The sequence below is a fragment of the Drosophila grimshawi genome, unplaced genomic scaffold (assembly GCF_018153295.1).
Source record: "Drosophila grimshawi isolate 15287-2541.00 unplaced genomic scaffold, ASM1815329v1 contig_848, whole genome shotgun sequence".
Lineage (NCBI taxonomy): Eukaryota > Metazoa > Arthropoda > Insecta > Diptera > Drosophilidae > Drosophila > Drosophila grimshawi.
This window is the reverse complement of record NW_025063692.1, coordinates 8,683,844-8,705,032: the sequence shown is the minus strand read 5'-3', so window position 1 is coordinate 8,705,032 and position 21,189 is coordinate 8,683,844. Positions and strand designations below refer to the sequence as shown.

General features: G+C 39.9%; 1 protein-coding gene across 7 annotated transcripts in view; it reads right to left on the bottom strand.

Moving 5' to 3' along the window:
- The window catches only part of LOC6565661 (cAMP-specific 3',5'-cyclic phosphodiesterase), a 117,185-nt gene that overhangs the window by 38,702 nt on the left and 57,294 nt on the right, over positions 1-21,189 (bottom strand). The gene's annotated exons all lie outside the window — the stretch shown is intronic.

Genomic DNA, 21,189 nt, shown 5'->3' with positions numbered 1-21,189 from the left:
TCGCTTTCGCTGCAATTTCGCCAATATTTTGTCTAAAAAAGAAAAAACAAAACTTTTCTGCTCAGCTTTCGAACGTCATATTCTATGAGAGCTATACATCCACACATTCACAAATGTGAAGAAAAAACATTGTTCCTATAAACTTGTCGACATTTTACTCAACATACAATTTTTGTTTACTTTTGTGCGATTTGTATTTGCATAGAAACAGACAGACAGACAGACAGACAGACAGGCAGACAGCCAGATATGGCCATAGCCACTTTATATATATACAGTTTAAGTTATCGAAGATGTGAAATTCATGTAAGCCTCTTGTAAAATGCGAAAATTGTGTAAAAATGATAAAAAACGATTTTGGGGCGAAAGTGTTTTTGGGCAACGCCTCCAGCAGCACGCCGGCGACATCAAAAGGCGTCATAGAGGCTGCGGTTGCCAAGGTAGCAGCGCCCAGCCACGCCCACTTTTATGTCAGCTGCCAAAATGAAATCAAAGCGCAAAATGCAATAAAAATAATCAAAAAAAAAAAAAATGTGAAACAAGCAAAATGTGGATAACAAAAATGTTTCATTTGATTTTTGGCATGGTTTTTCGATGGTTTTAAAATCCCACTTCCTGCCAAAAACCAAAAATACTCGACACAGCACCAGCCCCAGCCCACCCAGCAGCAGACCCAGCCCCAGCCCACCCAACACCAGGCCAATCCCCTATTCCGCCACCTGCCATTTTCCCCTTTTTGGGCTTTCATCTGTTTTTGAGTTGTAATTTCTTTTGTGACTGCAAATTGAGCGTCAAAATTGAACGGACGCGAATAAAAACGGCGAGTGGTGACGTCAGAAAAGGCCAGAAGGCAAGTGACAATGTGGCTAAGAAGAAGCTGAAGCTGAAGCAGCAGCAGCAGCAGCAGAATATGCGAAGGGACAACCAATAAGTTTCCTCTTCTTTTTTCTTTCTTTTTCTTTTTTTCTTTTTTTCTTTTGTTGGCAGAGAGGAGGAGGCGGCAAGTCGTCAGACTCTGCGGATGGCCATAAAAATAGCTTGGCTTGCAACAAATGTCACTTCAGAGACATAGATGTCCCCACAAAGACAGCCCCCATCCCCAAAACCCAAAAACCACTCCCAACTCTTGACTCCTCCTGGCCATAGACAGCAGACCATCACGAACACTTCGAGCAAGTCGAGTCGCTGCCAAAGCCATTTGACAATTAAATGGTGCGCTTGCCGGGCAAAACAATAAGTGGGTGGCTGGCAGTTACAGAATGATAGAGGAACGGGTGGTGGGGATGTGGGTGGAGCTGGTGGTGAGGGTTTGGCATCTTAAAAATGTTTGTGCATGTTGGGCATGAGTTGAAGGTAGTAATGACGCTGCTTTTAGCGCGCCAGCCGAGCCAAACTCAATTAAATGTGACAGTGAAAATGGCTGCCTAAAAGTATGCTTTATGCTTTGGCGCAAAAGGCAAAGTTAAAAAGGCAATGGAAAGCGGAAAAAGTGAAGAAAGTGAGGAAAGTGAGGAAAGTGAGGAAAGTGCTACGGAGAGTGGTTGGAGTGGCAAATGCCAAAGGAGACTGCTTGGGGCTGTGACAGGAGGCAGGTGCGACAAATACTTCTCCACACAGATACACAAAACCAAAATTCGAAGCGAGTTGTTCCGCGTACCGAAATTGTTGGCGAAATGCAAAACGTTAGACAAAAAACGACGAATTTCGTTGGGACAATAAATGTAACCCAATTGCAAAGTGTAATTTATAATGTCAATAAAAGAAACATAAGAATAAGTTTGCTTAAATGCTTATTGAGGCACTTAACCAAGCACATGCTGTATGCTCATTTCGTTGGATATTGGGCGTAATCGCTGAGATTCTGTTATCGGGAATCGCTGTGGCAGGCAACTCGGCTGCGCCATCAGCGTTTTCATCTCCAACGCTTTTATAGGCAATGGGAGAAACAGCAGCAGCAGCTGCCAATAAGCAACGATTATGCTTGTAGCAACAATCGACTCTAGTCTGTCTCGACATTCTAACTGACTGTATATATATATATATATATATATGTATGTATATATAGACAGATATTGGGGGTGTGCTTGAGTATTGCTGCCTTATAATGTGCGCTATTTGCTGACGCTCTTGTTGTCTGTGTGCTAATGTCCTAGAAAAATGCATGCGGCACACGGGAGTGAGCGAGATAGACAGAGAAAGCAACGGCTGCTGTGTGTATTCATGTGTGCGGGTGTGCGTGTGTGTGTGTGTGTGTGTGTGTGTTAGCACATTGATAGCACTTGTGAGGCGCTATAAACTGCAAGCAGTTACTTGCAAAATGGAATGGAAAACTGCCTTCGCAACAGACTCGAGACGGCCTCAAATTGCTCATACGTCATGTGTGCCCAGCAGGCATTGCCATGATTATATATCTTATATATATATATAAGTATACGATACGATGTGCAGGCATGTGTGCGTGCGCAAAGCAACTTCAAAGTTGGTGCTTTAAATTGAGTGGCATTGGTGGAGACAAAGTTTGCCAGCCATTCGACAAAGCCATTTCAATTTGAAGCCAAGCAGACTTAAACTGTCAAACTGTTGAACTGCAGCATGACGATGGAGTAAAAAACAAATTGAAGATAATCGAAGCTCGAGCTTACATTAATGACAAATATTAAGTTAAGTTCAGTTAAGCTGATACTCACCTCATAAAAGAAAGAACTCTCGAATTCAATTAAACAAACTCAATTCCCCTTATTGTTCAGGTGAAAGTGAGTCGAATTGATTCTAGAAAATATAATGACTGACTGACTATTGACTGACTATTAAATCGAACATTGATAAGATAGTCGCAGTGGCACCTTATCGAGAAGAGATGTAGCAAATTGAGCATCCTTTACTCACTTTAAACGACAACTGTTTGGCGAAGCAAAAAAAGACAGGATAATGAGCAGCAAATGTGTACCTCGAAGAGGTCCTTGGTGGAATAGACATAATTGCAGATAGTTTAAGATAAGAAGAAGTTGTCAAATTGTCGTTGCCTTAAGTAGCTCGTCAGTTTGTTCGAAATTGTCCATTAAGTTTTACCCAACATCGGTTTGAAGCGAATGTTGCCACAACCTAGCCAAGTTGAGGCACTTTACACAATTGTGTGCAGTGTGCAGTGTGCAGTGTTCAGTGTGCAATTAGTGATTAGTGTTGACAATTGAAATTTATTGCAAAATCGTCGATTCGTGGACTGTCAATTAACATGATTTATGGATGAGCAACTGAAATGTGAAATGTGCGATTAATTTCGTATTCAACTCTTTCTCATTCGACTTAATGACGCGCATCACAAAATATGTATGCTGAGCAGCAAGGCAAAACAACTAATTAGTTTATAATCGTTTAATGCACTGCAAATTGTCAGTTGCAAAATCGGAGACGGCAACAGCAGTAGCAGTAGCAGCTGTGGCAGCTGTGGCAGCCGTGGCAGCCGTGGCAACAGTGGCAGCCGTGGCAATCGTGGCAACAGTGGCAGCTGTGTGTGCATAAATTAAATGTAAATTAAACGTTTTAGTGCTTAAATGATGAGCTTTAAATAGCGACAAGCGATAAACTGCCTGCCCGCTAATGATCATGATTATGATAATAATTATGATGTTTGATATCAATGAAAACAAAACAAAAAAGAAAAACGCCGGAAAACAACTTGACCAATCCAAGCAGCCAGCAAATTCATACGATTTTCCTTTCAGCTAGCTTCCCAGCTGCTCTCTCTCTCTCTCTCTCTCTCTCTGGGCATGGGTCGTAATTACTTAAGCTCTTACACTTAATTGATTATTTATGGGTTGAAAACTGCAAACACACACAGGCCTATCATAAAATCAGTTAACAGCAAAGCAGGCACCATAAAAATAGCTATGCATATAAATAGATATGCAAGTCAGAGATTGTTCAAGAGAATTCCGAATCAGGTCTTCTTTCAATGAAATTAATGTGAACTGAGCACAATAATGGGTCTGAAACTGGGTATAAGAATTGGCCATTGAATAGCCAAATGGCAATTAATTTCAAATTATGGCTATCATCAAAGATGCTCAAAAGCCTTCAAAAGGTAGTTTTTATTTGATAGTCAAGTGTGGACATATGTTTGTCGTAAGTCAAAAAAAGGGACTAAAATGGCTGTGATTCAAATATCTTTTGAGGGTCGAGTGTTTTATTTGTTGTTGCCTTGATTTATTCAATTTCAGTTAGCAGCATGAATAGCAAACGATATATACATATATATATATATATGTGTATGTGTGTGTATATATATATGAGAATACATATTTACAATAAATTGTATATGGATAAATATGAGTACGTATACAAATATCCTTTGTAGCCTGCAGCAAAATCGACAATAATTTTCAAACCATTGAAGAGCAAAAGGATAATAATGTTATTGTTGTTGCTGTTGTTGCTATTGTTGTTGTTGTTGTTGCTATTGTTGTTGCTATTGTTGTTTGCTGTTGCTTGACGATATAAAAATACCACATGGAAATATTTTTCTCATATGTACTTACAGGAATGTTTGCCCAAAATGAAAGTGAATGCGTATAAAAATGGCATTAGAAATACACAAAAGGAGAGCAGCCATATTGAAAGGCAGCTGATGGGCGTGGCAGGTGGCAGGAAACGGGCACCAAGGGGAATGGCGGGAGGGGGAGTGGCAGTGGGCGATTGGCGAATGTAACAGAAACAGGAAATAAAAATCCACTTTAAGCGTTTTGAATACAAATGCAAATACACACATAGAGGAAAGTAGAGTGCGAGAGAGAGAGAGAGAGGAGGGAGAGGGAGAGGGAAAGGGAGAGAGAGAGACGGAGAGAGAGTGTATGTGTGTGTGTGTGTGTGTGTGCGTGTTGAGTGTTGAGCCTGACAAGTGAGTGAGTGATGAGCGAAACGGAGACGGAGACAAATGCGGTCACATTGAGGTACATTAATATATATGCATATATATATCCATATATATATATATATATCTATATCCACATATATATATATATATACATATATCTATTTATGTGCATATGCTCGTATTCGTATTTCTTTGAAAGGCAAAGGCGCCTGAAAGGGTTTCTGTATTATTATTATTCTGCTTTTTTTTTTCTTTCTTTCAAATTTTCTTCAATTTTTTTTTTTTTTTTTTGCTTGATGCGATTGTAGTCGCATAAAGATAAGTGTGTGTGCGTGGGTGTGCGTGTGTGAACGTGTGTGTGCGTGTGTGTGTGTGTGTGCTTGTGACGATGCCAAATGCTGTCATATAAACTGCAAGCGGCTTGGGCCCAACAGCAGCACAAAGAAGACGCCAGAGGCGTTCAAGCGACTGAAAAAAGCGACAGGGCAGACGTAAGAGATGGCTTGAGTGGGACTGGTGGCACGGGGAGGGGGTAGATGAGATGGGGCGTAGCATAGACAGAACAAATACGTAGCATGCCACAAATGAAGTGGCAGAACTTACGGGCAAACAAGGAGCGAACGAACGAACGCAGCATTTGCCAAGTGCTGCAGACGCACAGCAATGAAAAAATCACAGCATCGTTTCAGGCGCCACAAGGCGACAAAAGTCGCACAGGTGCGAATGCGAAGGCAGATAAACAGACAGACAGACAGACAGACAGACAGATAGATAGACAGACAGAGAGACGGGTAGACGGGTAGACAGACAGACAGAGAAGCGAAGTGCGAATGCTTGCGGCAATAGACGAAGTCAAATTGAAGAAATTGCCAAAGCGGATGTGCAATAAAGTGGGAGAAACTCACAGCGAGCACAAAGACAATGCGCGCAAGCACAAAGATAACACACACACACACACACACCACACACACACCACACACACACACACACACACACACACACAGCACACACACACAGCCAGCATAAGTAGTCATAGGAGTTGAACATGCAGGAAATGCAAGCAGTTTAGTTTTTGAACTCAAACTCAAAAGTGGTAAAGCAAGCGAAGCAGGGAGATGGAAGTAAAGTGAAATCTGCTTCAGGAATCGAATTAAGATTTAATATATACCTATATATATATATATAAATATGTATTTCATAAAGGTAGCAACTTTCTAGGTGGTAGCCAGTAAATGGGAAAACGCATTTGTGTCATAATTGGCTCCTTGAGCTAAGTTCACCATTCCGATAAGTATGGAGACCCCAGAAATGTTTGTTTGCTAACTGGTTCCTCAATTTTGATGGAACCTTACATATATCCCAAGATAGTCCTTCTTACACGTTTTATAGACATTTGCTGAACGAATCCTTTCTCGAAAGTTAAAAAAAAAAAAAACAAATAATAAAATCGGATACAAATAATGTGTTTTAATTCTCCGTCAAGTTGTTTGAAGTGTGTGTTTTGCTCACTACAAAGTTTCGCTGTTAAATGTCAACATTTTATATAAGATTTGATAAACTTAAGATTGCTCTCAACATGTCACAGCATAATATAAAGGAAGCAAAGTGCTTAACATGCAACACCCAAATTGCAGAGAGAAAGACGGAAAGCCACATAAAATATGTCAGTGAATCATTTGGTCAGCGAGTAAGTAACTGTATGTATATATATATATATATATATAGATTTATATATATATATATATAAGGTGTATGTGTGTATAATGTGTACACACAATCAAAGAAGTGCAAAAGTAGAATGAACGGAAACGTTACTAGCACAAGGACCTCAAAAGTATGCAACATTAAGTGTGCGACAACGTCATCAGTTTCTTTTTCTGCTTACCTCTCTCTCTCTCTCTCTCTCTCTCCCTCTCTCTCTCTCTCTCTCTCTCTCTCTCTCTCTCTGTTTGTGTCTCTGTCACTGCCTCATTTTGTTGTCTCTAGTTGGACTGGCCAGCCAACTGGGCCGTCTGCTGTCTTTTATATGCCATTTTGGCACAAGTTTCGTTTGCCATGTCTGCCATGTGGCATGCCACTACGCCAGCCAATTGGGCATATCAACAAAATCACTCAGCTTGCAACGCAAAATGGAAAAAACAAAAAAAAAAGAAAACAGCAATAGCAGCTTGCAGTTCAGCAAAAAGCAAGTTGTATTTACTAAACAGCAGCTTTGAAAATATGTCTGAATAAACTGATTAGAAAGAATATAAAAATGGTATATTTTACGGGTTGCTGATAGGGTATTCGACGAGCAGTGATGCAAAAGAGAAAAGTGTTTTCGTTTTATTATTGTTGCACTCGTCGCAACGAAAAGTCTCATTAACAAAATGCACAAAAAAAACAACAACGACATGTGAAAAGTGAAAGGCTTTAAAAGGGTAAACAGCAACAGCAACAACAACAACAGCAGCAGCAGCAGCAACAATAAGATGAGGAACAACTTGGCGCGCAAAAGGATCCTTGAGCCTCTTCAAGTCGACTTGCTCCTCCATTTGGTGTTGTTGTCGTTGTTGTTGTTGTCGTTGTTGTTATTATTGATGGCAAACGAAGCGGCAAGAAAAGTGTCCCCCAAAGGCTGCTAGAGTGGAAGCGTGTGACATATAGTAGGGCTATGCATATTATATATATATATATATATATATATATATATATATATATATATATATGTGTATGTTTTGGCCACTAATCAAGTTGGCACCCAGAAAATGAACTGCACTCTCAGGTTTCACTCGAACGCAAATCTCGAAAGTTAAATTATGAAAGTGCCAGCCACAATGTATTGTGACAAACAGGCTAAAAGAATGGGACAAAGAGGAAACACAACACACACACACACACGCACACTTATAAAGCTCATATATATATATATATATATATATATATATATATATAAATGAATAAATGCCAAAACAATTTGCATAAAAAATATTTGTGCCAAAAAGTTTTACATTTCACTTTTTCAACTGAATCGCTGTTGTTGGTTGGTTGTTGTTGGTTGTTGTTGGTTGGTTGTTGTTGTGGCCAACGAAAAATTTCCATATGAAAAGCGGCATGTGGGCGTTGCGTTGCGTTGCGTTGTGTGCGTGGGCGTGGCAAGGCTAGGCGGTTGCCGAGCGAGTTTATCAGTTGAAGCGACGCCTAATCAACATCAAGCCAAACGCCATTAGGCGACCGCACAATTTACAGCTGTTTGTCAGCCCTTCCTAAAGGGACAGCCCCTCCCCCGCCCCCTCCCTACTCACACCCCCACATCTTGTTTTATGTGTGTGTGTGTGTGTATACTGCGTTTTTGTTTTATTTTGAGTGCCGGTTCAAGTTGAAATTGAATTTTAACATATTTTTGTTTGCATTTCATTTGCGCAACTCATTAAGCCAAAAAACAGCTAACAACTCAAACTCAAACTCAACTCAACTCAGCACACAGCACACACCCTCCACACTCCACACTGCACCCTCATCTAGGGCCTTTTGCACACCCTTGCACACATAAGTAGGCAACACCATGGATTTGTTGAGATCGAAAGAAATATCAAGAAAAATAAGTGAGCAACAAAATTCATTTGAAGTTGAAAAAACAAACAAGAAAATAAGCAAAAGAAAAGAATTATAATTGTATTTATAATAAATAAATATGTATATACTCGTACATAGAAGTGGCAACATTTTCAACTCACTCACAATCAATATTGTATTGCATACAATTGTATAGAAATCATAACATTTTCCATTCATATATATTTTATTATTATTCCATGAAGCTGGCAGTAAGCAATTTTTAAGTATTTAAAAACAAAGAACATAAGACAAATGCTGTTTGAATGGAATTCGAAGAAATTTTGTGCGTCAATCAATTCTTCTTCAATGTCTATATTAATATTTATGTGTGTGTGTGTGTGTGTGTGTGTACACCAGCACATCATATTACAGTTCTGCTGTGCGCTTAAATATATGTAATGAACATTTTTTAAGTGCTTTAATTTTATTTCATGGCCCTTATTCTGCATACCTCCCACCTCCCACCCAACTCAACCGCAGCCAGCGTCCAACGCATAACCACAACAGCTCTTCCCCCTCCCCTCCCCTCCACCCTCTGGCACACACCACCCCCACTGGCAGTTATAATTTGATTGTGTTTGTGCAATAAGGGCGTCCGTAACCAAAAAGAGCGTTGTGGTCCTGTTAAATGTTATTTATTTCGCTGGTTTCTATGCCCTTGCAGACGGTTCGTTCTTTAGTTTCGTCATCAAGCTTGTAACTCATAATTTATATGTATATATATGTATAGATATATATATTTCTATACGATCAGATATAACCATGTCCAACTGTCTGTCTGTTTCTTTGGCAATTTGTTCCCTTTTTGCTTGCTTAGATCATTTACCGGATCGCATTACGATATTATATAGCTGCCATAGGATTCGGTTGTGGGTTCGAGATAGGCGTAGACAGACATGTCGCCCTTTCTGATACAATATATTTCTACAAAAGCATTGCAAATTATTCCATTTTTTGTGCTTAAAGTCCACAAAAGGATATCAATATTTGCAAGTCTGGAGTAAGATTTCAATGTCAGCCACTTAAGGAGGATCTAAGAAGGGTATGTAGTCTTCCGTATGGTTGCTAACTTGATTTTTATTTGATTTTTTGAATGGGTGCTCTCGCGTTCTCAGCCCTCGTCTTGGCATTTCAACAATTTGCATTAAAAATGCTCTTTGCCTTAACACACACACACACACAGACAAATATTGTATTTTTCGGCACACCACAAGGCCGTCAATGCCGCCAGTTGGCTAATCCGCTTTGTAGCCGTTAATGGACATGCCACTCTTCCCTCACTACTACTACACACACACACAAAAAAAAAAGCATCGACAATGCCCCACGGCTACTTGGCCATAAATAAGAAGGCCGTTGGGCAGTCAACTCACGTAGGCGGTCATTAGATCAACTTTAATGTCATGCAGCTCACGTTTTTATTTACTTAGATCTCTCTCTCTCTCTCTCTCTCTCTCTCTGTCTCTCTCTCTCTCTCTCTCTGTCTCTTTACTCGCTCTCTCTCAATGTATCTCTCCCTCTCTCTCTCTCTGTCTATTGCCTGATGCCCCCCAAAATGTTGGTATTCAATAAGTTCACACATCGTTAAAGTCACAAAAACAGTCACAAAAGTTCAGGACTCAAATCGTTTTCCTTCAACTAGTTCTAAATTGCACATCTACAACAGGACCCCAAGCACTCCACTAAAGTCTCCAGTTGCAATCCCGATCTCTCATTTCTATGGAAATCATATTAACTTTTTAGGAATATTATTTAAAAAGCCATTAACATTATTTGAACCTTCTCATTTTGTTCATATTTAATAATTGAACAACTTATGTTAATTATTGTAATAACAACTTGGAAAGTCGTATTTAAATGAATAAATAAGTGTTTTCGATGCTTTTTTATTTAAGTGCAACAAATACTGCAAGTAAAAATGCAAAATGTCAAATGCATTCTTTTGTGCAACCAGATCAATGTCATTAAGTAAAGTGCACTGACAGAATGATGGCTTAGTTATACACATGGCTGCCACATGTTGTTGAGAGCTTGTCTACGCGTGTGTGTGTGTGTGTGTGTGTGTGTGTGTTGTATGTCAACCTCAATTTGTAGCTTTTCCGAGCAGTTGGCAGCTGTGACTATTTAAAGATATATTTCACCAACGCATGTCGCTCTGTCATTACCAGTTCCTTTGAGAACTGAACGGAGCCTGGCAAGGATTGGGGGTATGTGGCAAGATGTATGTTGCACAAGAACTTTAATTGAAATCTTTTTGAGCAAAGCGACATGATGCAATTTACAAATACATCCGAGAAAAAAAAACTCTGCTCCTGCTGTTGCTGCTGCTGCTGTTGCTGCTCCTGCTTCTGCTGCTGCTCCTGCTGCTGCTGCTGCTGCTGCTGATGTTTCCTCAAATGAATGCTGTGCAAAAGTTTTTGCCAAACAACTTTGGCTCAAAGCAAATTTTGCTGTCGTTGCACAAATGGAGAATTCGTAATGGAAATTTGTTTTGCTCTCCTGTCGAATTGGTCAGCCAGTCAGTTTGTTTAACTTCCACTGACAGATTGATGACAAGCTGTCTGTGTGTGTGTGTGTGTGTGTGTGTGTGTGTGTGTGTGTGTGTGTGTGAGTGTGGCAACAAGGTTATGGATTCAGGCAAGTCTGGCAGTAACATGAATTTTGCATCAATTGCAATTGCTCAAGTGGCAACAGTCTCGTCAGATCAAACACTGTCAGCTGCAATTGCATTGTCAGCAACAACAAGAGCAGCAATAAATATTGTAAATAATACATTTTTAACTAGCATAGAATACTGTGTTCTCTGGTTCTATGTTCGATGATAGCAGTTAAGTTTTTGTTTTGTTGATATTCGAGTGTATTCAGCAATTCATAATCACAATAATCTATTCAAATTCACGCACATTGGAAACGATTGCAGCAGTATTGGTTAACGGCAAGCATTATTCGATTTTAATTGAAATCATATGCTTGACACTGCGAGTGAGGCACACAGATACTTATGTGAGTGGCACCGGACAACAATTGATATTAAAATCAAACATAAGCTGGAGGCAGTGACGACAACAGCACGGTCACAAGGACACCAGGACACAAAGACTCAAGTACAATGACGACGACAACGACAGAGAAACAGCGATGGCGATGACGATGACGATGACGATGACGATAACGATTACGATGACAGCGGCATGTAACGGAAAACGGAAATTAAAATCCACATGCCGGCCGGCCTGTCGACAATGTGCCAAGCAGACATCAATTCACAATGCATATCCCCGTTGGCAGTCTGGGCCTGGCCTATTAACCAAGCAGTTCACCCGAACCAAACCGAACCGAACCGACCCGACCCGGCCCAGAAAGTGCACAATAAATAATATTAATAAACCGGTTTTAATAGACGAACACAATTTCAAGTTTGGCAAGCGTACAAAAGATGAAAGCGAAACAAACACAAAATGTAGCAAAGTGAAAATATATATAAAAATATTGCAAGAGATATATCTATGTCTGTATATGCTTGAGATATATATATATATATATGTCAACTTGAGAAACAATTAAAATAACAAACATTTACAGCACTGAGAGAGGGGGGACGAGCACGGGAAAGAGACAGAGAACAGAGAACAGAGAGCAACAGAGCGAGAGCAAGTTAAAGATAGAAATGTATGCAATATTTCATCAAGCATATCCCAGGGAAGCACAGCACAGCACAGCACACAATGGTCAAACTAGACACATTTTGTGGCACAAAAATAATTGACAAACGTACGTAGAACGGTGTGCCACAAATGTTGACAGCTGCTAGACTTTTGGCTCACTTTACAAATAAAGATAAGAATTGAAAAGTGATCAAATTATTAGCCAAAATGCGTCAACTTTTGTCTTCAGGGAAATTCCTATAAGTCTTCCTATTCCAACTATTCGATTCGAATTTGGGTATTTTTCAACACAAACTTCAACATTTTACGGCATATTGTAAAACTAGTCGGCTCACAAAAATGTTGCAAACTTGTTCGTAGATTTTGCCCATGGTGCAAGCACGGCTTGAAGGCCGTGTGCCATTCATAATAATTTAACAGACACACACACACGCACACACACACACACACACTCACGCACACACACACATTTTTATGGCGCCCAGCAGTTGTTGCCAGCAGCAACAGAAGCAAAAGAAAAAAGTTCACCTGAAAGCCGAACAAATGCCGAGAACCCAGTCCCTCGATCCCAAACCTCCTCCCCCCTCCCCTCTCAAGACACATTTCCCCGCAAAAGCCAAAAAAAAAGTTTAAAAAAATATATACAAAAATGTAAAAAATAAAAACTGTGTAGCATCCTTCTGCCAAGTCAGTTGCCACGGACATCAATGTGATGTGCTCGGCTCTGCTCAGCTTCTCTGCTCCTTTCCGACGTCCTTTCATTATCATTTTTCATTTAATTTTTCAATTATCTACTTACATAATGTTTAAGCCCTTTGGAATTTGGCAATTATGATTATGAAAATGTGCAAAAACTACGAACTTAAATAGTTCAAAGTTACCAAGCAGATTAAACACAAAAAAAAAAAATAAATAAATAAATACAAATTTTATGTTTTTGATTTTTATTGAAGCATAACAAGTCTAAATTGGACCACAAACGTTTAAAATGCCAGGCATAAAAAACTAACTGAAAGGAGTAAACAAAATACTTAAATTGGGTCAGCCTATAATAAAAAAAGAGCTCAGTTTTACAGCCTACTTTGCAGCTTTCAGATTGAATTTCATTTGTTTTTAATTTTTTATTAACATTTTGTTATTTTGCTGAGCGATTTGCATTCAGCGCTAGGCAATATACCAGAAAATAAACGAGAAAACCCCAATAAATATGGGATGAAGATGGTCCATTTTAAAACCAACTTTGCAGCTCAATTTAATCTCATTTGTTTTTCAAATTTTTCCCCCCATTTCTGAACAATATTCAGGTATATTTAGTATTAGCATTAAGCATACAATTTAATATTCTATAGGCTCGAAAGTTACACCAAAAGGTAAATAAATATTATACAACAGATTCTTTATCAATATTGAGCATGAAAATAACATTTTCAAATATTCAAAACAAATCATTAATTTTTAATTAACAAGAAAGAACTTTTACTGGCTTGAAATTGCTGATATATATATATATATATATATATATACATATAGAAATGCAAAGATGTTTTAATGTTTAGTCATAAAAACCCGTTTTTAGTAGGTAAATCATATTATTGCTCAATGTGGTTCGCTGTAGGGCGTCGCATTCACTCACTTGGAAGCTGTGCACAGTATGAGGGGGGTTGCAAAGAGGTGGGGGAGAGGGGGGGGGTTGGAGGGGGTGGTTTGAGTGGGTCTGCACATAAAGCATGTAGCAGCTGTTTAGTGGACAAAAACACCGCATGGAAAGCATAAATGAAAATCAATAAATAAAAATTTTATCGCTAAAATCCCGCACCCAAACATAGACTTGTTTCATGTGTGCGTCTGTGTGTGTGTGTGTGTGTGTGTGTGTGTGTGTGTGTATGTGTGTGCTTCAAGCGAACTTTTAATACAAGTGGCAAATAAGCTAAAAGACTTTATGTATGCATGTAAAAACTAGAAAATTGCTTAAAAAAAATAAAAAAAATCAGCAAAACCGCCAAAACAAAATCAATAAATTTGTGTATGAGGTGGGAGGAGGTGAGTGGCATGCTGTCTGTGGGTGTGGCACTCTCTACCTCACTCACTCACTCCAACTGGTCGGGTCTGCCGCTCCCTCTCTAAACGGTTTAACATGCCAATGCAATTGAGCAATAAATCACTGCGTGAAAACTGCATAAAACTAGCAATTGCCACAATTTAGTCAATTAATGCGATTTGGATGCAAAACTGAGTAACTGGCTGGCTGGCTGGCTGGCTGGCTGGCTGTCCAAGTCAATCAACTACGCAGTCAATCAATCAATCAAGAGAGCTTTTAGTCTTTTGGTTGTATGCCGCACGCCGAATACCCTACACGAATACCAATGTCAGCTAATCCATATCCTCATCTTGTCTATCAAATCAATCAATCATTATAAACAATATTATGAATATAATGAATACTGTAATTGTTGCTCAAAAAATAAATAAAAATAAAAATACTGCTAAAAATGCAAATTGACAAAGGTCCGACCAATCTCTCCTCTAAATATAGCTATAGTTGCAGTTTAAGTGATTCTTATTAGTTGCCACAAAATAGTAACGAGCACTACGTAACGAGTAACAAGTAACGAGTGGCGATTAGTGAACGTTGCGCAACGTTTATGGTGAACTGCGAGAGAGGTGATAATGGTATTAGCCATAGCAAATGGCAAATGGCATATAGCAAATAGCTGGCTATCAATAGCTATGCACATTTTACAATTTATTCAAGGCACGTACGAATTCGACATGTGAATAACTGGCTGAGTGCGACGCAAACACTCGTGCACAGTCTTTATTCATATTCATAACATTCGCAAGTCGAATACATATATATTATAGATCTGAAATTGAAACAATTTCAAAAGAGCTAGCTGAAATTGTATAATAAGAATAATGACTATCAAATGCTCTTTGCTCTTCTTTGAGTACTCTTTGGAATAAATTGGGAGACTGGTTGAAAATTGAGTTTGTTCTTTGAGTTTAATCAAATTACGCTTGGCTTAATTGTTGCTGCTGCAAAAAAAAAAAACGTTAAGTCAAAAGTTGCACTTGGCCATGTTGCCGCCCTTCATCAAGGTCCGGCGCCCAAAGATGAAGAAGAAGAAAACAACGACAACGACGCAAAAGGACAAGAATGAGAAGAAAGCAGAAGCAGCAGCAGTAGCAGTAGCAAGAAAATGTTAAAGCTGCTGCTGCAGATTCCCTCACTCATCCTATCGTCCTATCTCTTTCACTCCACAGACAGTAACACACACACACACACACACACACACACAGAGAGAGACAAAGTGTTGTCTTTTCATGTCCCTTGGCATGGGCCGAAAAACTTTTTGATTTGTTTAGGTAAAAAGTTGTTGCGTTTGGCTTATGCAAAGCACCAAAAAGCGTCGACTTCAATGCTGACGCCGCAGTCGCAGTCGCAGTCGACGCCAACGCGCACTGAATAACTCTCTCTCTCTCTCTCTCTTTCTGTCACTCGTTCACTCCGCGCCTTGCCGGCAATTGCAAAGTGTTCCACTGGCTTCCACTGTTCCACCCACTGTTCGTTCGCTTCTATTTGTTTGTTTGTTTACTATTATTTTGGCTGCTTCGCTTTTAATTTACGCGTCGCTTCGCACGTCTCATTGGAATCGGTGTAGCCAAGCAGCAAATAGAATTTGTGGAACACACTGCAATCTAAATGTTGACCGAGCAGCTGCTGCCCGTTTAATTACACTTAAGAAATCAGCGCCAACAGCGCTGCCAGTGTTAGAGTTAAGTACCCCCTCCCCTCCACACACACACACTCCAGGACCAAAGATGATTTTTGGTGTCGAGTCGTGCGTGTTCGTGTTCGTGTTCATGCAAAAGCGACACTCAACTCTAGCCAGATGTCCTGAAGTTCGGCAACAGAGCAACGCATTAGAAGATGAATATGAAGAAGAAGAAGACAGCAACTGATTCACTGATCCATTGAACTTTATGTACAATTGTAGTAGGAGTGGTTTGTGGCTACAGAGGGAGGGGGGAGGGGGTGATTGTCTGCTGTTGGCAAGTGGGCGTGGTGAAGGCGTACGTCTCTACCGTTTTTGCTGTGTGCTGAAAATTCAATTTGATTTGATTTGATTTTCGTTCTCGTTTTCGTTTTCGTTTGAATGCACACAAGAGACGACAGCAACAGCAGCAGCAGCAAAGAAATGATATCAAATTAGTTGAAATAGAAGTAAAAAGTGTTCCCCCAAACCAAATGCTTCAGCATGAGTTGCGTTCAAGTTGAGTTGAGTTCACGCTGTGGTTTGGGGCGCCTTTAAAAGCAATGCAATGTTTAAGTAACGGTAAATACAGCAAAAGAGCTTTTAAGAGAGCAAGCCAAGCACACTAATGGAAGTGAAACACTTACAAGCATGTACAATATTTGCATGCATTTCTGCAATGACCAGCTGATCGATCTTATTCATGTGTGTTCCATTTTCATGTGTAGCAAATCCATTAGCATTTGTGAGTGAGCGTTTACGCATAAAGCTCAATGTTGTATGCAAATCATTAATGATAATTGCAAATGCACACAGTTACTCGCCTTGAAGCACCCCTTTAATGCGCATTTGCTGTACAATTAATTTGCTTAGTATTGGACAAATAACAGTTAGCATTGCCTCGTCACTTTTGAATTTTAGATAAATAGAATTTGTGAGCAATAAATGGACAACAACAAAAATGTCAGCGTAGAAAGCGTATACAAAATTCGGTGATTTCTTTGTCTCTCTATCTTTCTCTGCTCCCCTCTTTCTGTTTGTTGTTCTATGTGCGTAGACAGACGCGTGATTGTATGTGTGTGTGAGTGTGTGTGTGTGTCTTCATGTTTGTCAGTGTGCGTGTGTCTCTTGCTTTTTCAAGTGCAAATACAAATTGGAAGCAAAAAAATAAAAAAGCAGCCACGCGACAATTTGGGAAGCCCGATGTCAATTTAGCGCCGTTTTATAAGGTGGCTCTACAGACACACACACACACACACATATATATATATATATATATATATATATATACGCAGAGCAAGCTGTACTTGGGTGCTAGCAAAAAGATTTTCATTGAGTTGCGTTTTGTTGTTGTTGTTGCTGCTGCTTTTCATTATACGTTTTTCACATTTACGGCGCGCGATAAAAATCAACAGTTTTGTGTGTCGACTTTTGTTGCTGTTGTGTGTGTGCCTTAGTGTGTGTGTGTGTTGAGTGTGTTTTATTTTTTTTTATCGCATTTTGGCCGCAATTAATTTACAACATTAACATTTTTGCCATGAGGTCGTTTTAGTTTTAGTTTCTCTAATTAAATTCGTTCTTTCGATTTGTTGTTGTTTGTCTTACGCTAGTTTTGCACTTTAAGTCGATTCTCACGCATTCTCCTCTACCTCTACTTGCTCTCCCTCTCTGTCTCGCTCTCTCTCTCTCTCTCTCTCTCTCTCGCTCTCTCTCACTCGCTGGCCGTGGCGCTCTCTCGCTGTTTCGCTCGCCTGTCTGTCGGCGTACGTGTGTATGAGTGCGACCGCTGCTGCTGTCGCTGCTACTGCTGCCGCTGCTGTTGCTGCTGCTGCTGCTGCGTTTTGTTTATTTGTCTGTTCCACTTGTTCTCGCCTTTCGCCTTTTGCACTTGTGCATTGCAATTCTTATTATTATTATTATTATTACGTTGCACACACGCTGCTGCTGGCAGCGAATTTGTCGCCCAATTGGACTACTCGCTACTTATCACCTGCAACTGCATCAGCAGCAGCGGCGACACTCTCCTCTCTAGTCCACCACTGGGAGGCACAACATTTATCCACACGCACAAAAAAAAACAATTACAAAATTTGCAAATTTTAAATTCGCATTTAATTCGCGCGCGGCTAATGCAACTCTTTGACCGTTTATCTTGTGCGGCTAGCAATGTACAATAATTAATTTATTATCTACATATATGTATATTTGTTTTTGTTTTTATATATATATATTTTTTTTTTATCAATTTTTTGTTTAAACAAAATACACTTTTTTCATAAGGAAAAGTCACACGAACTGCCGCACGAGCGAAGTTGCTTCTACGTTATATGATGAGAACGAAACGGAACGAACAAACGCGCTCGAAACGGCTCACAGACAGAGAAGAAGCAGCAGCAGCAGCAGCAGCAGCAGCTGTAGTAGACAGCAGCAGCAGCAGCAGTAGCAGCGTAACGAAACGAATCGAAACGAAACGAAAACGAGGCGAATGCGCGCACGAGGCTGACGCAAGACAACAACCATGCCAGTGCGACAGAGAGAGAGACAGAGAGAGAGAGAGAGACAGAGAGAAAGAGCGCTCAGCGCCATGCGTGAGAGCTTTGCCTTTGCATGTTCTGTTCTAGGTGGGTGCCAGCGACCGACTGCCCCCCACCTTAACCACCGCACCTCGCCGTCAACCCCCTTCACAACAACAAGAACTAAATTTTAATACGTGCTCCGGCATATAATGAGTGCCGCTGCTGCTACTGCTGCTGCGAGAGCTTTTCGCAATTGAAATTGAAATTGAAAGTTATAATGCGACAAAGTCGAAGATGAGATGGCGAAACAAAAAAAAAACAGCTTCGGCATCGGCAGAATCGTTGCATGAAATTTATCATCGAACAGCTGCCCTCATCGAATCTCTGCTCTGCCCTCTAGCACCTCTTGTCCTTTCTCTCTCTCTCTCTCTCCCTTGCTCTCTCTCTTTTGTTTCGTTTCGTTTTTTTTTTTTTTTGGTAAATAGCGGAAATCCAATTACAAGCAGCGAAATGCAAAGGCAGACAGAGCGACGACAGCAAAAGTTGCAGCTTACACACAAGTACAATGACTTACTTGACACTCTGCTAATCACCCTAAGACACAAGACACACAATCAACATGCTCACTATTGTATACCCTGCACAATAATACAAATCTGTGTTTTATGTTCGACTTCAAATGTAAAGCGTTGATTTCTGGTATCGAGAAACATCAATTTCATCTGTTTCTTTTATTTAATTTAATTTGATTTGTTAAAGCTTGCCACAGGGTATCGAGCAGTCGATTAAACGTTGTCAGCACAAATTTTGCGAGTTTTGTTTTGTACGGTTTTACTGCTCTTGACACAGATCTAGTTGAGAATCGTGTTTTATTTATTTATTTGTTTTTGCTGCACATGTTTTATTTACCTTTACTGTTTATTAATCATTTTTATTAATGCGTCGCACGCTAATCTTCTTCTTATCGCTTACGATAAACAACAATAACAACAACAACATTTGCTATTGGCCAGCGGCAACAAAGTGTGCCGACCATTCTTATCAGAAGCAGCAGCAGCAGCAGCGGCTGCAGAATGCCAAAATGATCGTCGCTTATCAGACAAACAAACAAACCAAAAAGAAACGCCACCTGCCTGACCGGCCCCCCTGCAGAACACAGGGTAAGAAACAGTGGAAACGGCACAGCAGCCCTGACTGCGCTGCTTGCGTAGCGTCAGCAGAGAGGAAGCTAGCAATAGATAAAGAGAGCGAGCGAGCGAGAGAGAGACAGAGAGAGACGATGCAGATGGTGTTGCTTTGAAGCTTTTGCTGCCTACCGACTTCTAATTGGGATTTCGTTCTTAATGTTGTTGTTGTTGTCGCTTGTCGTTTCCTTTGATGCGATTGACAAGTTTGGCAGATTTCACAATTTACACAATTAAAAGGGGAAGCAGCTTAGGGGCAGCAGTACAGTTAATTGCTAGATGTAAAACAAGCAGACGATGCCGACAGCAAAAATCTCTGCTTGTGTGTGTGTGTGTGTGCGACAACCTTGAACTTTGACCTTGCGCCTGCTCGAACTGGCAGCTGAGAGCTCCGTATGTGTGTGTGTGTGTGTGAGTGTGCGTCTGTATTGGAAAGCATTCTAATCAGAGCCTAAAAATTTGATTGACCTGCCTACCACAACCCCACCTCCACCCCCACCCCCACCTACCAGCGCCCAGCATCCAACACCCTCCTCCACCTGTAAGCACCTCGAAATCGCCACTTGACGATATGTGACGACAATTGTATGGCTTTCTCGCATCCACTCATCAGACTCAGTTGTCTCGCTCTCGCTCGGCAGATGCACGATGAGCCTGATGAACGGTAGATGGAATTAGAAGTGAAATTGGAACGGGATGGCACACTTATAATTAGTCCCAAGTGGGTTTCATAGCAACGAGAGCTCCTCGGCCATTAGACCGAATCTTTGACTGATTTAACGATGCCATCGATGACGACGAAGTGTTTCTGTGTTTGTTTGTGTGTGTGCGTGTGGATTGATTGCGGTTAATGGTCAGTCAGCTGGAGTTTTGTGCTGATTATGAAAAAAAGAAAAAAGAAGCAGAAACAAAACAGGGAAAAATATGTAAAAATAAAGAAGAAATACTTAAAGTAAATTAAGAACTGAAAAGAATTAAAGTAAGAGAGCTTAAATAACAGTTTTTTTTCCTTTTCTTTTGCATTATGAATTAAATTAATTTGGCGAAATATTATTGTAATAATATTATAATAATGATATGCGAAATTAAGATTCTTATCACATACATAAATGGAGATTGTTAGATTCTAATCAAAATCTCTTTAGCATTCTGTAGAAAGTTGGGTGAAACTTTAAGATAAATTCGAATTAAGAGTTTTGGAGCCCAAGAATAGCGAGAGTAAAGATTACAGTATAAATTAGCAGCTGAATTTTGTAGGGAAAGACATTTTTGGAAAAACCAGAGAAATAGAATTTGAAAACTCAGAAAACTGATTTTCATTTTCCAAAAATATTTAATACAGAGTTCGTCGAAGGATTTTGCTAAGATTTAAGTTAAGTTTAAAATCTAAGAAACTAGGGGGTAGCGGGGAGGGGGGAGGGTGAGCGGTGGTAGAGCTTGAAACTGTAAAATGAATCCTCGGTGAACCGAATATTAAATAACCTTGCAGACATATCGTTTACTCAAGTTACAGATCTTCAAGATAAACAAGATAATAAAAAAAAAAAACAAATTGTGAATGGGGAATTGAGAACTTCTTGATTTAAGATTGTTGAAACACTA